The 18,373-nt window shown below is 37.4% G+C and overlaps 1 pseudogene; it reads left to right on the top strand.

Annotated features, from left to right (window-relative positions):
• The first annotated feature begins 14,410 nt into the window (after positions 1 to 14,410).
• On the top strand, positions 14,411 to 15,941 carry LOC116584754 (annotated as a pseudogene).
• The last annotated feature ends 2,432 nt before the right edge of the window (positions 15,942 to 18,373 follow it).

Below are 18,373 nucleotides of genomic sequence, written 5' to 3'. Positions count from 1 at the left end.
TCCTGGGGTCCTGGGATCAAGCCCTGCACCAGGCCTCCTGCTCAGCGGGAGGGTGCTTTTCCTTGTCCTGCTCCCCTACTTGTGCACTCTCTCTCTCTGTCAAATGAATAATTAAAATCTTTTTAAAAATACATAAAATAGCCAGCATTTTATAGGGGCTTAATGAATCATAGCTGTTAGTATTTGTTCAACAACTAATCTCAACATTTAATTGAGAAACAGTATGACTCAAGTCAATGTACAGACTATTACTAAAAAAAAAAAATAAAAAAAAAATAATTCTCATTTGGATATTTATATTTGCCTCAAGGACATAACAGTTGTGTAAGAAATGAGAAGTTAAGTTTCTTCCAAATAAGAAATCTGATTTCTTTAAAACATATTTATTTAGTAAAAACCATACAAATGGTGAAATGATTGTGGCAAGAATTGTTCATTCTGTCAGATTTGTTTGTATTCGTGAAGTGATAAGCTAAACACTTGTTCCCCTTGCACTGTATATGTTTGCTTAATTCCAATTTATATTAGGGTTCTTGTTGAGGAAGCATTGCCCTGAGGCTTCCAGAAAAAAATTTGCTCAGGAGCACAGCTCTGCAAGTTTTAAGACAGCCTCTGAGATAACCCTGGGCTATGTTTTCATTAAATTCACTCTCAACTCGATAGCCTCTGACCTGCACAGGTTGGTAATGACCATGAAGATAGCTGTCTGGGACACGGTGTTACTAAATGCACTCATATTTCAAAAGTAGACAAAATGGGGTGCAAATTTCCAACAAATTTGCAGTTAGCTAAAGTAATTTAGGGTAGAGGAAAGCAGTTTATCACAATCCTTCTAACCCTAACCACTTGGAATAACAAACTGAGTACTCTTAGAATTTGGCTCTTTAAAAAATAGTCACTTTGGCCAGAAACATGACCATTCTGGTAGCAATAAGCATCTCTAACACATCTAATAACATCTCTAATTGTGGTTTCAAAATATCATTTCTTCCTAGAAGGAGGTTTCGTAGATGCAAGGCAGGAAATGTGCTAGAGAAGCCTGGAACATTCTATCACTCCACATAGCAAGAAAGCTATCAGAGAAAATAAGAGTCATACCCAAACAACTTGGGGGCCAAACTGAAGTGGTCCTGCTCGCCAGAGATCGGTTACTTTGAGTTTCAATAAGAGTAAGTAATGCATAGATTAAAACCTGTAAAATCTTTAAATCCAAAAGTTCACAATGATATATTTTTTAAAATTAATTTGTCAGTTTCGAAGGCTAACAGGGAATCAACTATTTGTTTTGGAAACTAGAAAATGAAGAGAAAGAATCAAGCATTTATTATGTATTTCTGACATGAACTGTACCACTGGTTAGCCTATTGTAAAGGAGGAAAATATCTCTTTATGAAACTATTCCAGCAAATTAAAAAAAGAATTGCAACATCTAATGAATTAAATCTAGGCCATGTGTATCAATCACTACTGACATGTCCAAAAGAAAGACTGGCAAAAATATGTTTCTTGGTGAGAGAACATAAAGCCACCTACAGTCTTGCCAAAGAGATCAAATATCGGTCTGATTAAGACTTTGGATCCAGCTGCCAATTTTAGGAAACATCAAAGACACAAAAATATACAGAGCCTCACCAAGAATATGAAATCAGAAAAACCCAGATGGTCTGAAACTCTACGTGTCATTTGGCCTTACTTCTTCAACAGATAAGTTACCAACAAATAAAAGGAGTAGAAGAGGAGCCTAGAGATGAAAAGACACTTAAAAGATATGTCAACGTTAAAAAAAAAATGGGCAAAGCAAAAATATAGTACGTAAGTATGCATGTTGGGATAATAAAATAACTTTCTAATACATGGAAGGGTTTTCTGGGGCAACTAGAAAAATTCTACTTTGTGACGTGGTGGTTTGGTTTACAATAATCTATCAATCCACATATTTGATATGTGTGGTTTCCTGAATTTGTGTTGTATTCTTTTTAAGGTTTTTTTTTTTTTTTAAGGCCTTTTGAATGCATATGAATGCTAAAGAAGAAAACAGTCTCCTACCTTTGGTCTTTGTGCTAAGTGCTCTCAAGAAATACTAGTTTTCAGGTGCCTGGTTGCTTCAGTCAGTGGAGAGTGTGACTCTTGATCTCAGGGTTCTGAGTTCAAGCCCCACATTGGGTGTAGAAATTACTTAAAAATAAAACCTTAAAAAAAAAAAAAGAAAACAGAAAAGAAATACAAGTTTTCCCTCAGGATTTTGCAGACAATATATTGTTTGTTCCAATGAGAGACTGAGACCCAATCTGAGACCTTAGCTGAAGGTGAACTTTTTTAACTGTCAAGCAACAGTTAAAGATAATCCCTAGCAATGGCTTGGTGACCAAACATAATCAACCTGAGAGATGAGCATCTTTTATTCATTCATTCACTTATTTATTTATTTACTTATTTTAGAAGTTTTTAGAATGTCTAATTTGCTCTATACACTAGAGATGTAGAGGTAAAAACTCAGTGAATTTGAAGAGATGGACAACAAAATCATTAATTACAACACTGTAATTAATGCATATATATATATATATAAAACGATGCTTATATATATGCATATATATAATAATGTTTATATATATTATACATACATATATATGCATAAGGTTATATGCATATATATATGCATAAGGTTATGTAGAAGCTTCAAAAAGTTGTAACTAATCCCAAATAAGGAATCAAGTGATAGAAGATACTTAGAGAAATTGTTGCTTGAGTTAAACTTTGAAAAATGAGTCCAATGTAGTCCAGTGGCTGAGGAAGGAAAAGAATTCTGGACAGAAGGAACTTCTGGAAGGAAACCAAGACATGAGAGATGGTAGCATATTTGAGGAACTGGACATAGGTCAATCTACCTGAAGATAGGGTGGTAGGGAGAGTAGGGGAATGAGAAAATGTAAGAATAAACAAGGTTTTACAAATAGAGAGACAAAATGGAACACCCAATAGTGAGTAGGAACTCTGTTTGATGGATAGAAGATGGATGGAAAATAAATGGATGGATGAAAATGCCATGTTAAGAAGTTTAAACTTCATCCTGAAGGTTACCTACAACTCTGAAAAGATTTTAAGCATAATGATATGAGCAGATTTGCATTTAAGAAAAATCACTTTGACAAACGCATGGAATGTTAAGTGAGGCTGAATAGTTGTGGAGAAGAACAAGAGTGCAAGTGAGGAGAAAAAAAAAATCACAACCCGAACTAAGGCAAGGGCAGTGAGAATGAGGAGGAGGGAATAAATTTGAGACCAATGATAAAACCAAGAGAGGTGATATGGGGAAGGTAGATGAAAAGACAGGTTTATTTTCATGTTTCTGCCTTGAGGTGATATTAACATGACCTTGAAATTGTAGAAGGAGAGTGAGAAAAAATATTTAAAATAGATGCAGGATCCAATCAGATGACAATTAAATACTTTACAAGACAAAGAAAGAAACAATCCAATTTATTCAGAGAGGAAAATGAGCTGCAAATGTTGTGAGGGGGTTGCAAATTCATCACATGTGAGAACTACGTAATGTCTAAGTGGAGTCCAAGGAAGAAACATCAAGCCTGCCCCATCTGGAGAACATTCGCTTCACTCCTCGAAGGGTTGGACTGTCAGGTGGTGGCATAAAAAAACAAAAGTTCACCTGCACATTTGCAGTGTAAGACCTCACTTCCAGCCCAGACTGTTTATTTGTATGCAACCTCAGCCGGCTGAGAAGTGAACCCTCAAAATCGCTTGGGGTGGTAACCTCAAAACTGTATGACATTACATAATTATATTCTCAACCCCAGGAAGAGTTGACTTAAGTATCAAAATTATGAAGTAAATAAAATCTACATGTAATATGAACATTTTGTGATGAAGGGGAAAAATCTGTGCATATTAGATATTTTAGGTTTAAGGGAATTTTTCTTCTTTGATTAATTTTGTAATTCTAATAAAAAATGTGTAAATGGTGGTTGACTTAGATTTGGGGTTTTTACATTACAATTTTACTAGTTTCATAAGCAATACTGGAATGTTTCCAAGAATGTGGAATCTTAGTTCAGCTTATGTGTAAGTTTTATTTTCTAGACTTATAAGAGTTTAAGTACTTGGGAAGGTTTTATTTGTTAGTGAGTCAGATGAAGTATGTTTAAAAAAATTTAATATAGATATTTAAATGTAGTTTGGAATATTTAAAGAAATTTAAGTAAATGGTTAAAATAAATATAAGTGGTTAAAATTGTCATATTAATAAATATAATAATAATTAAATGTGTAGACTAGATCAAAAATAAAATATTAAGAAGATTAGCCTCTGAGTAATCTTTTCTGGGCCCCCTAATCCATGAGGGCATCAAAAGATAATTACATTGACAGGTGATTGATGGTATTTATCACAGGGGCCATAGGAGAAAACAATTATGGGTTAAATAATGAGGTACCTATGGGATATGCAACAGAGGCTGTCCCTAGATACCTTGAGACTTGGATTATATTCCAAATGCTTATTCTTTTAAAAATATGCACTAAAGGGCACCACGGTGGCTTAGTCATTAAGCGTCTGCCTTCAGCTCAGGTCATGATCGGGGTCCTGGGATCGAGTCTTGCTTCAGGACTCCCTGTTCAGCGGGGGAATCTACTTCTTCCTCTTCCTCTTCCGCTCCCCCTCTGCTCATGCACATGCTCTTGCTCTCTCTCTCCAACAAATAAATAAATAAAATCTTTAAACACACAAAAACATATGCACTGAATGCCTGTCATACCCCCACATGCCCTGGCATTATGGTAGTGAATGAAATAAACATTATCTGCATGTATTATTGGAGAAGAGAAATGGTGAATATGAAAAAGATAAATATTGCAAAGTATAATGGACAGAATTAAAATAGAGTGAAATGAAAGACAGTGATAGGGGTTACTTTAGATTAGATGGGCAGGAGATATTTATCTAAGGAGGTAAATTTACACTGAAATTCTAACTATCCAAAATGAATGAATCTTCCTATAATAAGAGAAAATGGTGCTCTATTCAGAGAGAAGGGCTAGGGCAAGTGCCCTGTGGCAGAAAACAGCTTAGTGAATTTGAGGAAAATAAAATAAAAAGCTCTCTGACTGGTGTCTAGTGGGTAAGGAAAGGGCTAGAAGATAGGTCAGGAAATCTGCAAAGGTCTCATTTGCAGACAAGGTAAGCAGTTTGGATTTCGTTTCATGGTAAGAAAATTTTAGAGAGTTTTGGGCAGAGGGGAAAAATCTATTTTCAATTTTAACAAACATTGCATCAAGAAAGGACGCTAAAGGGGCAAGAGGGGAACAGCAAGGCCAGTTATGGGATTTGAAATAGTACTGCTGGGGGATGATGGTGACTTGGACAAGGTTGATTTAGGATCTGTTCTACAGGCAGAGGCAACAGAACTTGGTGATGGGCAGGGTGAGAGGGATGAAAAAGAAAAAGACAGGAATGAAGAACAACTCATAAGTATTTGGCCTAAGGATATTGGATGAATGTGGCGCTTTTGTGCCGACATGAGAAAGACACAGGGGGCAGTGACTGAACAGGCGGGTCCAAAATTCAATGGTTGGATGGTTGGAAATACAACTCGAATTCAGGAAGGTGTCAGGGTTGGACATATAAATTTGGGGATTTTGCTATATACCACATGCACATAAATACCACCTGGTTTTTTTCTTTTTCTAAAAATGATCATTCAGAAGAGAAGGCATTCCTATATTGAATATCTCACAGGATGGGGTATAATAACAATTATATCTGACCTTATAAGTTATTATCAAAAGTCAGAGAAAGCCATGAGGAATGTGTAGAATTAATAGAAATATCCATAAGAGTTCGAGAATCCTGAGATGCATGTAAGAACAAAGGATTGTATCAAATTGAAAGATCTTTAAAGTTAAACAGAAAGGTACTTGCATTCCTTATGATCCCAAAGAGTGCTAAAATGGAAAATCCAGTCAAGTGATCCGGCCAAAAAGGACATGCTAACATCCATGAGAACAAAAAAGACTTTTGCAGCATATAAAACATGAATCAAAAGAACAAAGCTATGCATCTGCTTTGACTAAGAGAGTCATTGAGATAGCAGCTATAAATGAAGGTCAGTATATCCCATTTAGTGACTGACAGTCAGCTGCATGGCTGGAATGCACATAAACTCAATTAATTAGGATGGTAACTGACTTCCTTAATGAGTATTTATAATTTCTTTAAGATTTATTTATTTATTTATTTATTTGAGAGGGAGAAAGCACAAGAAGAGGGTAGTGGCAGACAAAGAGGGAGAAGCAGTTTCCCCGCTGAACAGGGAACCCATTACAGGGCTTGATCCCAGGACCCTAGGATTGTGACCTGAGCCAAAGGCAGATGCTTAACCAACTGAGCCACCCAGGTGCCCCTATAATTTATTTTAAATTGTTGAATATAACCAGTGTAATATAAATTTATGTTAGGTCCAGTCTCTATCTAGGAGAGGCCTATATCAGGAATTTACATTTCAAATGAGGTTATCCATCATTTAATTGGAAAGTTCACATTCTTGGGGTGGCTAATAACTGTACTTCAACTTTGTTTAGCTCTTAGCAATAGCTGGGCTTTGATAAGCTGGGCTGATGCATGTAAGAAATAAGCCTTTCATTGGCAAAAATTGGTGATATGCAGGAGAAGTATAGAGCTGTTTAGAATATTCTTTAGATTGTTCAGAATTTTATAAAGACATTTTCCCAACATTTGGTTGAATGAAAATCCAGAATCCTGTAACCTATATATTTAGGTATAGCACCCTAGACTCAATCCCAGAATCATCTGTCCAGGTGCTGATTCTGAAGATTCATGGTTGTTAGAATCTAAGATGATAAGCCAAATCCTGATACAAGCATATTGCTGAATTTGCCTTAGGTCAGCCTTGCTGTAAAAGGCTGTTGAATGTCACAGAGAATAGGGCTATGACTTCAAGAGACTTACAGAACAGGTAACATTACTGTGATGTGATTTTTCACTAGAAGACATTGGAGTGGGTAGAATCTAGCCTGACACTTGTTTGCATTATATCCTGATGACAGTAAGTGACAATAAACATTTACAAAAAATAATAAATTGACTTTAGTCATCTCATAAAACCCAGACATATTAAATGGGTTTACAGTAAATGACCTCAGTTAACTGTCTTCCTAAATAAACACTTACTTTTCAATTCCAATATGATATAAGACTAAGTTTAAGAAGATTAGAGAACCAAGACTGGAGTATTGCTGTTTTTCTTTTTAAGAAGGAATCTGTGGGGGCGCCTGGGTGGTTCAGTGGGTTAAGCCTCTGCCTTCAGCTCAGGTCATGATCTCAGGGTCCTGGGATCGAGTCCCACATCGGGCTCTCTGCTCACCAGGGAGCCTGCTTGCCCCCCTCTCTCTGCCTGCCTCTCCGCCTACTTGTGATCTCTGTCAAATAAACAAATTTTTTAAAAAAATATATATGTGTGTGTGTATATACGTATATACATATAAAATATATATATGTATATACACACACATATATATATTTTTTAAATGTATATATATACACATATATCAAATAAACAAATTTAAAAATGTGTATATATATATATATAAAATATGTATATAAGTATATATACATATATATACAAACACATATTTTTTTTAATTTGTATATATATATAAAAAGAAGGAATCTGCAGGGCAGTTAAGTCACCAACTCTTGATTTCAGCTCCGTCTTGAAGCTGTGGGATGGAGCATGTGCTGGGCTCTGTGTGCACATGAGTCTGCTTGAGATGCTCTCTCCCCCCTCCCTCTGCTTCTCTCCTTCCTCTCTCTCTTTCTCTCTGTAGGACGAATAAATAATTCTTAAAAAAAAATAAAGTTTCTGCATATGTGATATGCTGTGGTTGTAATGATTATAAAAATTTGACCTATTTGAGTTGACAATTTAAAATCCAGAGCTAATTTATATTTTGGGATTTGGAGTTTGCATTTTACTACATTACAGTATTGGACTATTTGAAACTAGTATTTCATCATATGTATAAGTTTGTTTTGTTAGATTTATACAACATTTTTAGTACCTGGGAATGTTTGTCCTTTAAAGCTGCATAATGAAAGTAGTACAAAATGAAATTAAATAAATTAAATTTATTTCTTTTTTTTTTTAAAGATTTTATTTATTTATTTGACAGAGAGAAACAGAGAGAGAGAGGGAACACAATCAGGGGAAGTGGGAGAGTGAGAAGCAGGCTTCCTGCTCAGCAGGGATCCCAAAGCGGGCCTCGATCCCAGGACTCTGGGATCATGATCTGCGCTGAAGGCAAACACTTAACAACTGAGCCACTCAGGCACCCCATAGATTAAATCTATAAAGGCTGTTTAAAATATTTGAAGATATTTTATTAACTATTAAGCTTAAAAACAGAAAAAAAAAATTTCAAAAACTCCTTAAAAGAGATTGCTAACATTTGTTATATTTATAAATAGAATGAAGAGATTTAAAAGCCGAACTTTAAGGGACAAAAGGCATTATAATGTAACACAACATATTAAATTAATTGTATTTTTAAGCCATAAATCAACACAATTTCTGTGCAAAGTGACAACAAACAAATCTTAAGGAAACCAAAAACTCAGGTTAGCAGATAACTCTATTTGAAAACCAAAGTAATATTTAGGAAAATTGATCTTTTGTCCAGACACAAAGGGCTTCAATTAATGCTAGCTGTATATGCTGATGGAAGCCACCTTTCATAAAACACAGGCCTTAGAAATAAAATACCTATTTAATTATTCCAGAAGGCAGGACCTCACAATTATAAGTATTAGATATCCTTATAAGCAAACCTATTGCAATTATTTAAAGAAAGAGAGTGATTATATTGCAGAGATCATAAATAGGCATCTACAAGACAAATGAAAAAACTGCTGTCCTGATGCTGTGCAAATAATTTTGTACCAATGTCCCTAACAGGATAATAACACTTCCGGTGACATTATCATTCAAAATTCCAAAAGGCTTCATCTTAAATGGATGTATTCAGGGAAACTATATTTAAGGACTGGGAAATGGCTCTACTGAATACAGAGACTGACACTGAAGGACACATATAAGATTTTGCATAGAGTTATTTCATGAAATGTGAGAATGGAAAAATTAATATCTCTCCATTGCATATTATTCTATGAATGTGTGAATGTTACTATGGACAATCAAATGAACAAGTAAGCTTATATTTAGCTAGTTTATCTATATCCCTCAAAGTGTGTATTTTTCAGTGGCCAAAACAAATTTTAAATACTTTTTCTTTTGATCTTCTCACTGGGAAGCAATGGTCGGGAAGGGGGAAAGGAGAAGGGATGGTCAGGGAGGCAAGAGGAAAACTGGAAGAGTGGGATATGATGGAAACCAAAGGATAAACATTTGAGGAAAATGACCAGGAGCCATCAGTGTAAAATACTGAAGATAGGCTAAGAATACAAAGGAGCTGACAGCATTGGGGGCAGTGTTGGTGGTCACTGGTGATCACTACTCATTCAAGGTAGTCTCTGAGAAATGGGCACAATGGAAGGGTAAAAGCCAGACTGGCAGTAAAGAAAGGATGAAGGGGGTGACATCACATACTCTAATATTCTCTTAGATACTTTGGAGTATCTACTCCCACTGTGAAAAGCTGCATGTGTGGTTGCCACTCCACCAATCATTTCTGCCTTAGACTTTAAGGTTCCCCCAGGATCCCCCCAGTATTGGACCAGAGAGCCCTGGGGGATCCAATTCCTCTTCTCATGGGTAATGCGTCTTTCTCACTGTCTGCCGCAGTCATGCTGGTTTTCTTTATTTTCCCATAGCGTTAAGAACAAAACTTTTCAGTTATCCTTAAAAATGGTGTCTCCAGGGACGCCTGGGTGGCTCAGTGGGTTAAAGCCTCTGCTTTCAGCTCAGGTCATGATCCCAGGGTCCTAGGATCGAGTCCCGCATCGGGATCTCTGCTTCAGCAGGGAGCCTGCTTCTTCCTCTCTCTCTCTCTGCCTGCATCTCTCCTACTTGTGATCTCTGTCAAATAAATAAATAAAATCTTAAAAAAAAAATGGTGTCTCTGTGATGGAGTTTGCTAACATAGCAGTATGCTCTGATGTCTATTTCTAGACTTAGCCTATGGTTGAAATATAGATGAAGGTCACAGGCAGTGTTGCACTCTGGCATTAAAAGACATCGGCAAGCTGGGGAGTCAGAAATTCTCTGAAGGCCAGCCGAAATAAGTGCCTTTTTTAAAATGAAAATTGAGTAAATGACAAATGCCAGGGAGGAAAAAAAAAGTCTCTGATTTTGTCAGTGAATGCCTTATTATTCAAGAGGTAGTCCAAAGTCTTATGCAAGTGCATTTACTTGAACTACACATGATTATATCCTTACTTATTAATGGCTATCTTAGCAGCTAATATATTCCCTCTAATGGTGAGTCTTCAGCTGAAATAGGTTTCCTGCCAAGGCAGAAAGCCGATGAACAAGTTTTTTGATCTAAAATGAAAACAGTCATACTTCTAATTTATTTCCAAAATATGAAGGCAACATCAGAGGCCTCCTAATAAAAGTTAATCCTTGAGTTGGAGAAGATCATTTAGAACAAGGCCTGGGCTACCCTTGTTACTCTATGTAGACTCATGGGACACATTTTAATAAAAGATATTTCTTCCCTATATTTTTCTCTATTATGACCATTTGGTTCCTATTTCATCTTTTCTTCACCCGCCCTGCCTGTCCACACACCCTACTTTATGGAAGAGAGACACTGAATGGGCATTTCAGGCCAGTAGTGCGTAGGAAAGAATTTCTCACAGGGTTCAGTCTAGGTCACTAGGGTTCTGCACAGAATTAAAGCAAAATCCCCACCTGCTTAATAAGATATAACTTTGCATTTTTCTCTGCATCTTTATTTCATTCAGAGAAGGGTAGCTATTATAGGGCTAGAATCTGGTGGCTTGGTCATTTCACTGAGTAATATCATTTGGCAACAAGTTAGGTTTTCTTGTCCCGGTAAGAGAATATATATTTTTTCTAACCCACGAATCATTTTTTAAGTTTCTTATGTATCAACCACACAACTTGATCATATTATAGCCCATGTGAGTTCATCCTTCAAAGCACTTTAGTTATTGCCATGCAGAAGGGCCTCAAAAATATTTGTTGAAGAAATGAAATGTTTTTGTATTTAAAAGCCTCTAAGTAAAGAAGCTAAATCCAACACCCACTACCATCACTTCCAAACCACTACAGGGAGAATGAGCATTTTAATGAGCAATATTTTTGGAATGTCGACCTAGTAGAGTGGCACTTAGGAGGACGTTCAAAGGTTAAACAAAAAGACTCGTACCTTACCCCCAAGAGCTTTTCATTTCTAAAACACATTGACAAGCACACATAAAACAAAATGGGGATTTCAAAGAAGACAGACATTTTGTCAAGTTGAAAGACAAGGAAGATCAAACATTTTCTTTAGACTCAAGTTCAAAGCTGGGTTCAGAGGCCTGGGCGGCATACTAGACTGAAATTCTAGAGGAAAAAAATATATATTTTCTTTAAACTTTTCTTTTATCCAACAAAAAGAGTTTCCAGGACAATAAAGCTTCAATAACACTATTTTTTAGTGATTGTCTAGAGGCATTAAATAAAACATTTCCTTTTAAACATGGAGATTCCATGAGCCAAGTAAGATAATTCAATGAGCTCATCCAGTACCTCATGGCCCTCTAAGGGCGGTTGCAACACACCCTTAATGGTCAGAACCCTACAGACTACGTGAGCCCTACTTGCCTTGTGTTTCTAAAACGCTTTCTTCTCTCAGAGCTGGAGAAAAACTGGATATCAAAGATTAGAATCAAGTAAACAACGAACCCTTTATACTAACTTTGTATAATACACAATATACCAACTCACAAATTTATTACATGGGTAACATGTAAATCTCACTTTTTAAAACAGCATTATGTGTGTGTACCAGAATATTTATAATTTTGATTCCACCATAGTTTGTCATTTCTGGCATCAATTATGTAAAACTATTTTTCTCTGTACAGTTGCATGAGCTATTTAGAGTCTGTGGCTATTTTTACTGTCTTTTATATCTGTGCTTAGCTCATAGGTTTTGCACAAAAAGAGGTCTGCCCTCCAACTGGTAGATCCCATGGACTCGTGGGAGGCCACAATTATATTCTCAGGACTTTTCATATTCTCAAATATGAAAAGCAGTCCCAGAGCATTTCTTCTCTCTGCACACTGTCCGTATTCACTCAAGTGTGATTCTCACACATACCAGCCCAGGGAAATTCTTAAGTAAGGAAATCTTTCTTCTCCAATGTTTAGATTGAGTTCATTTTGAGATTTCATTAATGACAGTCCTTCGTCTACAAAAAGCTCTTGGCAGTACTGAATAAAAAACTCTGGAAACCAAATATAACAGCCATGGTGACTGCCAGTATCAACAATTTAACTTTTTTTGGTTTTTCTTCTTTTTTTTTCGTTGCGGCCTTGTACAGCATTCCAAAGAGTAGAGTGTTCCATGAGTCAGTTTTAAGTTTCATGAACGTAAACACTTGCAGAAAATGTGCTACTGTTGTGGAGGACTTCCTGATTTCCAACTCTACTTTTCCTTTTTCTTTCCTTTTTATTTTTTTTTTAGATTTTATTTATTTGAGAGAAGAGAGCACAAGCAGGGGGAACAGCAGGCAGAGGCAGAGGGAGAAGCAGGCTCTCCGCTGAGCAGAGAGCCGGATGCAGGACTCAATCCCAGGATTCCCAGATCATGACCTGAGCCAAAGGCAGATGCTTAACCAGCTGAGCCATCCAGGCAACCCTCTAATTTTTTTTTTTTTGAGGTGTTGTATTGCTATAAATGTCCACACTTAACTCATAAGTTAGCTAATTACTACTTCACAGTCAACTCTGGGAGCATTTACATTTTGTTTGGCAATAAGAACTCTTCTATGTGAACACATTTGATCCTGTGATCACATGAAACAGGCGAAAGTGAGGTTTCAGAGAGAATAACAAATCACAAATTTAGTGGCTTAAAGCAATGCAAATTTATTATCTTGCAGTTCTGTAGGTTAGGAGTCTGATGCAGATCTCCCTGCGCAAAGATTGAGGCATTGGCGGGGGGTAACCTTCCTTTCCAGAGGCTCCAGGGGAGAATCCGTCCCCTAGCCATGTCTGGCTTCTGGAGGCTGCCTGCATTCCCTGGCTCAGGGTCCCCTTCCTGTTACTCAAAGCCGGCAAGGGAGACTGGAGTCCTTTTCCCACCAAAGCACTGTGACCTCTTCCTCTGCCTCTCTCTTCCAATGTTAAGAGCATTTCTGATCGCATTAGGCCCATCCAGATAATCCAAAATACTCTATTTTAAAATCAGCTGGTTAGCACGCTTAATTCCCTTTGCTACTTCAAGTCACCCTTGCAATGTAGCATAACATATTCAAATTCCTGGGACTAAGACATTGACATCTCTGGAAAGCCATTATCCTGCCTACCACACTAAGATTTTTTTTTAATATTTTATTTATTTAGTTGACAGAGAGAGAGATCATAAGTAGGCAGAGAGGCAGGCAGAGAGAGAGAGGAGGAAGCAGGCTCTCTGCTGAGCAGAGAGTCTGATATAGGGCTCGATCCCAGGACCCTGGGATCATGACCTGAGCCAAAGGCAGAGGCTTTAACCCACTGAGCCACCCAGGCGCCCCCACACTAAGATTTTTAATGCTGCCAAAAATCTAAAGATTCAGCCATGAGTCAGGTACATATGATTAAGTTAACAAACTTTATTGTATATGATCATATTCATTTCCTGTTAAGATACAGACAAACCTATATGCAGTTCTAAAAGGAGGAGGAGGGGGAGGGGAGGGAGAAGAGGAAGAAGAGAGGCAGAAGGAGAAGGAGAAGAGCACAGTACTTAAATAGTCTGGATAAACTTAGCCAGGGATCTATGAAGACTCCTGAATAGGGTAAAGAACCAGAGCGACTTAGGGTTCTTTCTAACATTGAAACCCACTGAGGATCTAGAGAGAGCTCGTCTTCTATTTATCCCTTCCTCTCAGACACCACAGAGCCATAGAGCTTAACTTTTTTAAGGTACAGAAATAAGAAAAAAATGCTCCCCAAAAGATCCATCAAAACTACAGGAATCTCACCAAATTAGCCTTAGGAATTTTCTTCTCTGAATATGGAAGTGTAACTTTTAAAAGTCTTTTTTTTTTTTTTTTTAAAATCAAAGATCAGGAGACCCAGGGGTCCAGGCTGTCTCTAGACCCTCATCTGCTATTTTCTCTGGCTGCATTAATTGGGAGGATGGGGGCACCTCAGGCTCTAGCGTCCTCACATAAACCGTTATTACCTGCTGCAGGGTCATGATGGTAGTGCTGGGTTTCCTGCAGGCAGCCGGTGCTAGGGCAGTCTGTGGGGTGGGTGACCAGCAGCAATCGCCAGCATCTTGACACATGGCCTAGTCGACTGCTCTGCCTCACCTTCAGCCTCCTGGCTCCCCTGCCAGCCATGAAGAAGTGTCCACCATACATTTTCTCTTCAGTTCCATTCCTTGGATATGCCATAGAATTTGGGAAAAGTCCAAATGAATCTCTAGGAAATGCATGAGAAGTATGGACCTGTAGTTTTACCCTGGAGGGCAAGACATTTACTTACCTTCTGGGCGCTGCTGCTGCTGCACTATTTCTTACTGGTAAATATGAAGACCTGAATGCCAACGATGTCTACAGTCATCTGACAACACCTGTATTTGAGAAGGGAACTGCATAGGATGGGCCTAATCCAGTTTTTTTTTCCCCCCCTTTCTTTCTTTATTTTTATTTATTTATTTATTTTTTGGAGCAGAAGAAAATGTTTTAAAAAAGTGGCCTTAACATGGCCCACATTAGACAACACATTTACATAACTGAAAAGGAAACAAAAGAATCCTTTCCAAGTTAGGGATAAAGTGGAGAAAAAAAAATCGTTTGAAGCTCCGAGCTCATCATTTTAACAGCCAGACATTGTTAAATGGAAAGGAAAGCAGAAGTCAACTCAGTGAGAGAGTGGCACCACTATATGCAGATTTGGATGCAGGTGTTACCCACGTGGCTTGGCTGGTGCCAGGTTGGCTCCCTTTGTCTTATTTCAGATACGGGGACAAAGGTCATTGAAAGATCAAGAATATTTTCTGTAAAGCAATCTGGAAATGCAGATAGTCAGTAAAAGAAATTGATGACACTCTCGAAACTTTACTAGATTCTACTTACAAAGATGGGTGTCCTTTGACAAATGATGAGGTAGCAGGCTTGCTGACTGAACTGTTCCTGGCAGGGCAACATACAGCCTCAACCACTAATGCCTGGATGTGCTTCTTTTTGGTCAGAGACAAGCGCTTCAAGGAAAAAAAAACAACAACAACACTTATTTAGAACAGAAAACAGTCTGTAACGATCTGCCTCCTTTAATTTATGATGAGCTGAGGGATCTAAATTTCCTTGGACTCTGTATAAAGGAAACATTAAGACTTTGACATCCTATAATGACCATGATGAGAATGGCCAAAACTCCTCAAACTGTGGCAGGGTATGCCATTTCCCCAGGACATCAGGCGTGTTACTCCGTCTGTCAAGCAAAGACTGAAACATTCCTGGGTAGAACATCTGGACTTTAATCTTGATTGCTCCTTACAGTACAATCCAGCATCAGGAAAGAAGTTTGCCTACGTGCCTCTGGAAGCTGGGCATCATGGTTGTATTGGGGAGAATTTTGCTCATGTTCAAATCAAGACAATTGTGTTCACTAGGATTTGTTGTATGAATTTATCTTATTGATGGATATTTTCCCACTGTGAATTATATAACCATGATCCACACCCCTGAAAACCCTGTTACCCAATACAAATGAAGGTCAAAATGAAAAAGGCTGCAAGGAACTAATATGTGACACATCACTGTAAACTGCAAAAGCATTTGAAGTTGATGAAATTTGTGAAACAATTTCTAGTGTAGTCTTTTTTTTTTAAGTATAATTTTAAGACAGCTAGCTTAACTTCACGGTTTTTATATTTTCTTGACTAAATGGCCCCAACAAATCTAATGGCATTTAGATATTCCCTAATAGTTTTATGGTAGATATTTACTTTATATGTTTTATTTAAGGAAATCAGGCTCGTAGTAAGAAATTATTTAGGGGAATCTTGGTAATTGACAGATTCTAAACACAGTTTCCAGGTGTTAGCCTTAACAACATACATAGCTCTTGGCAAGTTAAGTTCAGGGTATTCAGATCTTGGACTGGATCTGCAAGTATAAATGCCCACTGAGATAATTGGAAACCTTAGGTAAACATTACATTAATGTGTGTGTGAGTGAGTACGGGTGGATAGGAAATAAACTCACATTTAAAGCCCTGAATAAAAGAGAATCCCATTAATTGTTTTGGTATGATGATACTCAGCAAAGATGGAGCTGTGTTGTAGAAAAATGTTCTTTGACGTTTTAACCGGAAGCACTGTTACTAGGAAATTGAGAGACCTGACAATGATTAGTAATTGTATTTCCTAAAAAACAATATCATGTAACTTGATCTAAATTGTTAAATATTATATATTTATCTACCTTTTAAATTTGTGTCTAGTTCCATGTGGTCACATGTGTACAAAAGCCCAAAATAAAGTCCTGAAGGGATCATTTTTTTCTTTGTCTCTGGGTGGTTTCTTGCTTCCACTCCAGAATCTAATTAGGGATGTTTCTGTTATTAGTTTTGTTTATTAAAACTTAATTTAAGTTAACAATCTTTTTTTCCTTTTAACTCAAAATCAGAAATCGGAACTCTGGCTTTAAGACAAGGGTAGTATGAAGCAGGGTCCTTGAGAGTAGGATCACTGGTCACATTGTGTGAAGTCTGTGTTCAAGAAGCAACTCAAACTATAACTGGGGACCTGACTACATACCTATCATTTAACCACACAGTCTGTTTTTACCAGAGGTCATCAAAATATTTTCCCTTATGTATAAGGGAAAGATGCTGGCAGCCTTATGTTAAAGTATTTGTGAAGGCAAAAACTATGCTGCCAGTTTTTCACTGTAAAATGATCTCTGAGGAAAACAAAACAAACAAACAAACAAAAAAACCCAACAAAATGATCTCTGAGGAAAAAAAAACAATTACTCGTTGCCATGATTTCTCCTGACAAATAAAACATGGACTTATGCCAAACCTGCAGTGAATGTAATTTTTACGACTGATATCACCAAATATAAAGTTAGTGGTAAGAATTATTCTTATTTTGCAGATGGAAGACCACTGACAAGATTTGTTTAAAGGCAAGATTACTAATATAACTAAGTCAACAGAGTTACGAATAGATACGATACTACAACTAGATTTTGGTCATCCCTTCTTTCCTTGGCAGATTAAAAATACTGAATACAAAAAAAAAAAAATATTGAGTACCCAACTTTTGTATCAACATGGACAGGACTGGAAAAGATTATGCTGAGTGAAATAAGTCAAGAAGGGAGAGTCAATTATCATATGGTTTCGCTTATTTGTGGAGCATAAGGAATAACATGGAGGATATGGGGAGATGGAGAGGAGTGAGTTGGGGGAAATTGGAGGGGGAGACGAACCATTAGAGACTGAGGATTCTGAGAAACAAACTGAGGGTTTTGGAGGGGAAGGGGTTGGGGGGTTGGGTGAGCCTGGTGGTGGGCATTTTATGGAGGGCAAGTATTGCATGGAGCACTGGGTGTGGTGCATAAGCAATAAATTCTGGAACACTAAAAAGAAAAACAAATCCTTATAACCTTTAAAAAAAAATTACTAAGAATACTGACATTAAGAATCCTTCCAAACATGGATGGAAAAGAATATGACAGAGAAGAGAGAGCTCTACAGAATTTGTTACTTCACATCAGCCTGACTGGAGTAGTGGAAACCAGATTTACTCTCCCACCTGGAAAAATAAAAGCTTGGTGGGGAGGAGCAGGGAGGACAAAATACATGAAATTATAGTTTTTAAGACACAGGACAGTAATGAAGGGGATGGTGATCCCTAAGATAAGAAACAAGATGAGCCTTCCAATTGCCCCAACTTACTGCCTTGAGTGAATTTACAAGTAACCGCGGAGAGGAGACCCAGAAGGAGCCCGCAGATGTCTGGGGTGGAGGAGAAAGAACTGAGTCTGGAGAGACTTGTGGCTAGGCTTCTCAATGCACTACAGGAAAATTAGCATATTGCAGTAAGCATATTATCTTACCTTCCCACAAAGATTCTTTATCAGAAACACTGTTTTAACTCTGATTCCTTATTTAAAAATGCTTCAATGTGTCTAATTTACCATTGT

This window comes from Mustela erminea, chromosome 2 (assembly GCF_009829155.1).
Source record: "Mustela erminea isolate mMusErm1 chromosome 2, mMusErm1.Pri, whole genome shotgun sequence".
Classification (NCBI taxonomy): Eukaryota; Metazoa; Chordata; class Mammalia; order Carnivora; family Mustelidae; genus Mustela; species Mustela erminea.
Note: the sequence above shows the minus strand (reverse complement) of the source record. Positions and strands in the feature narration are given on the sequence as shown.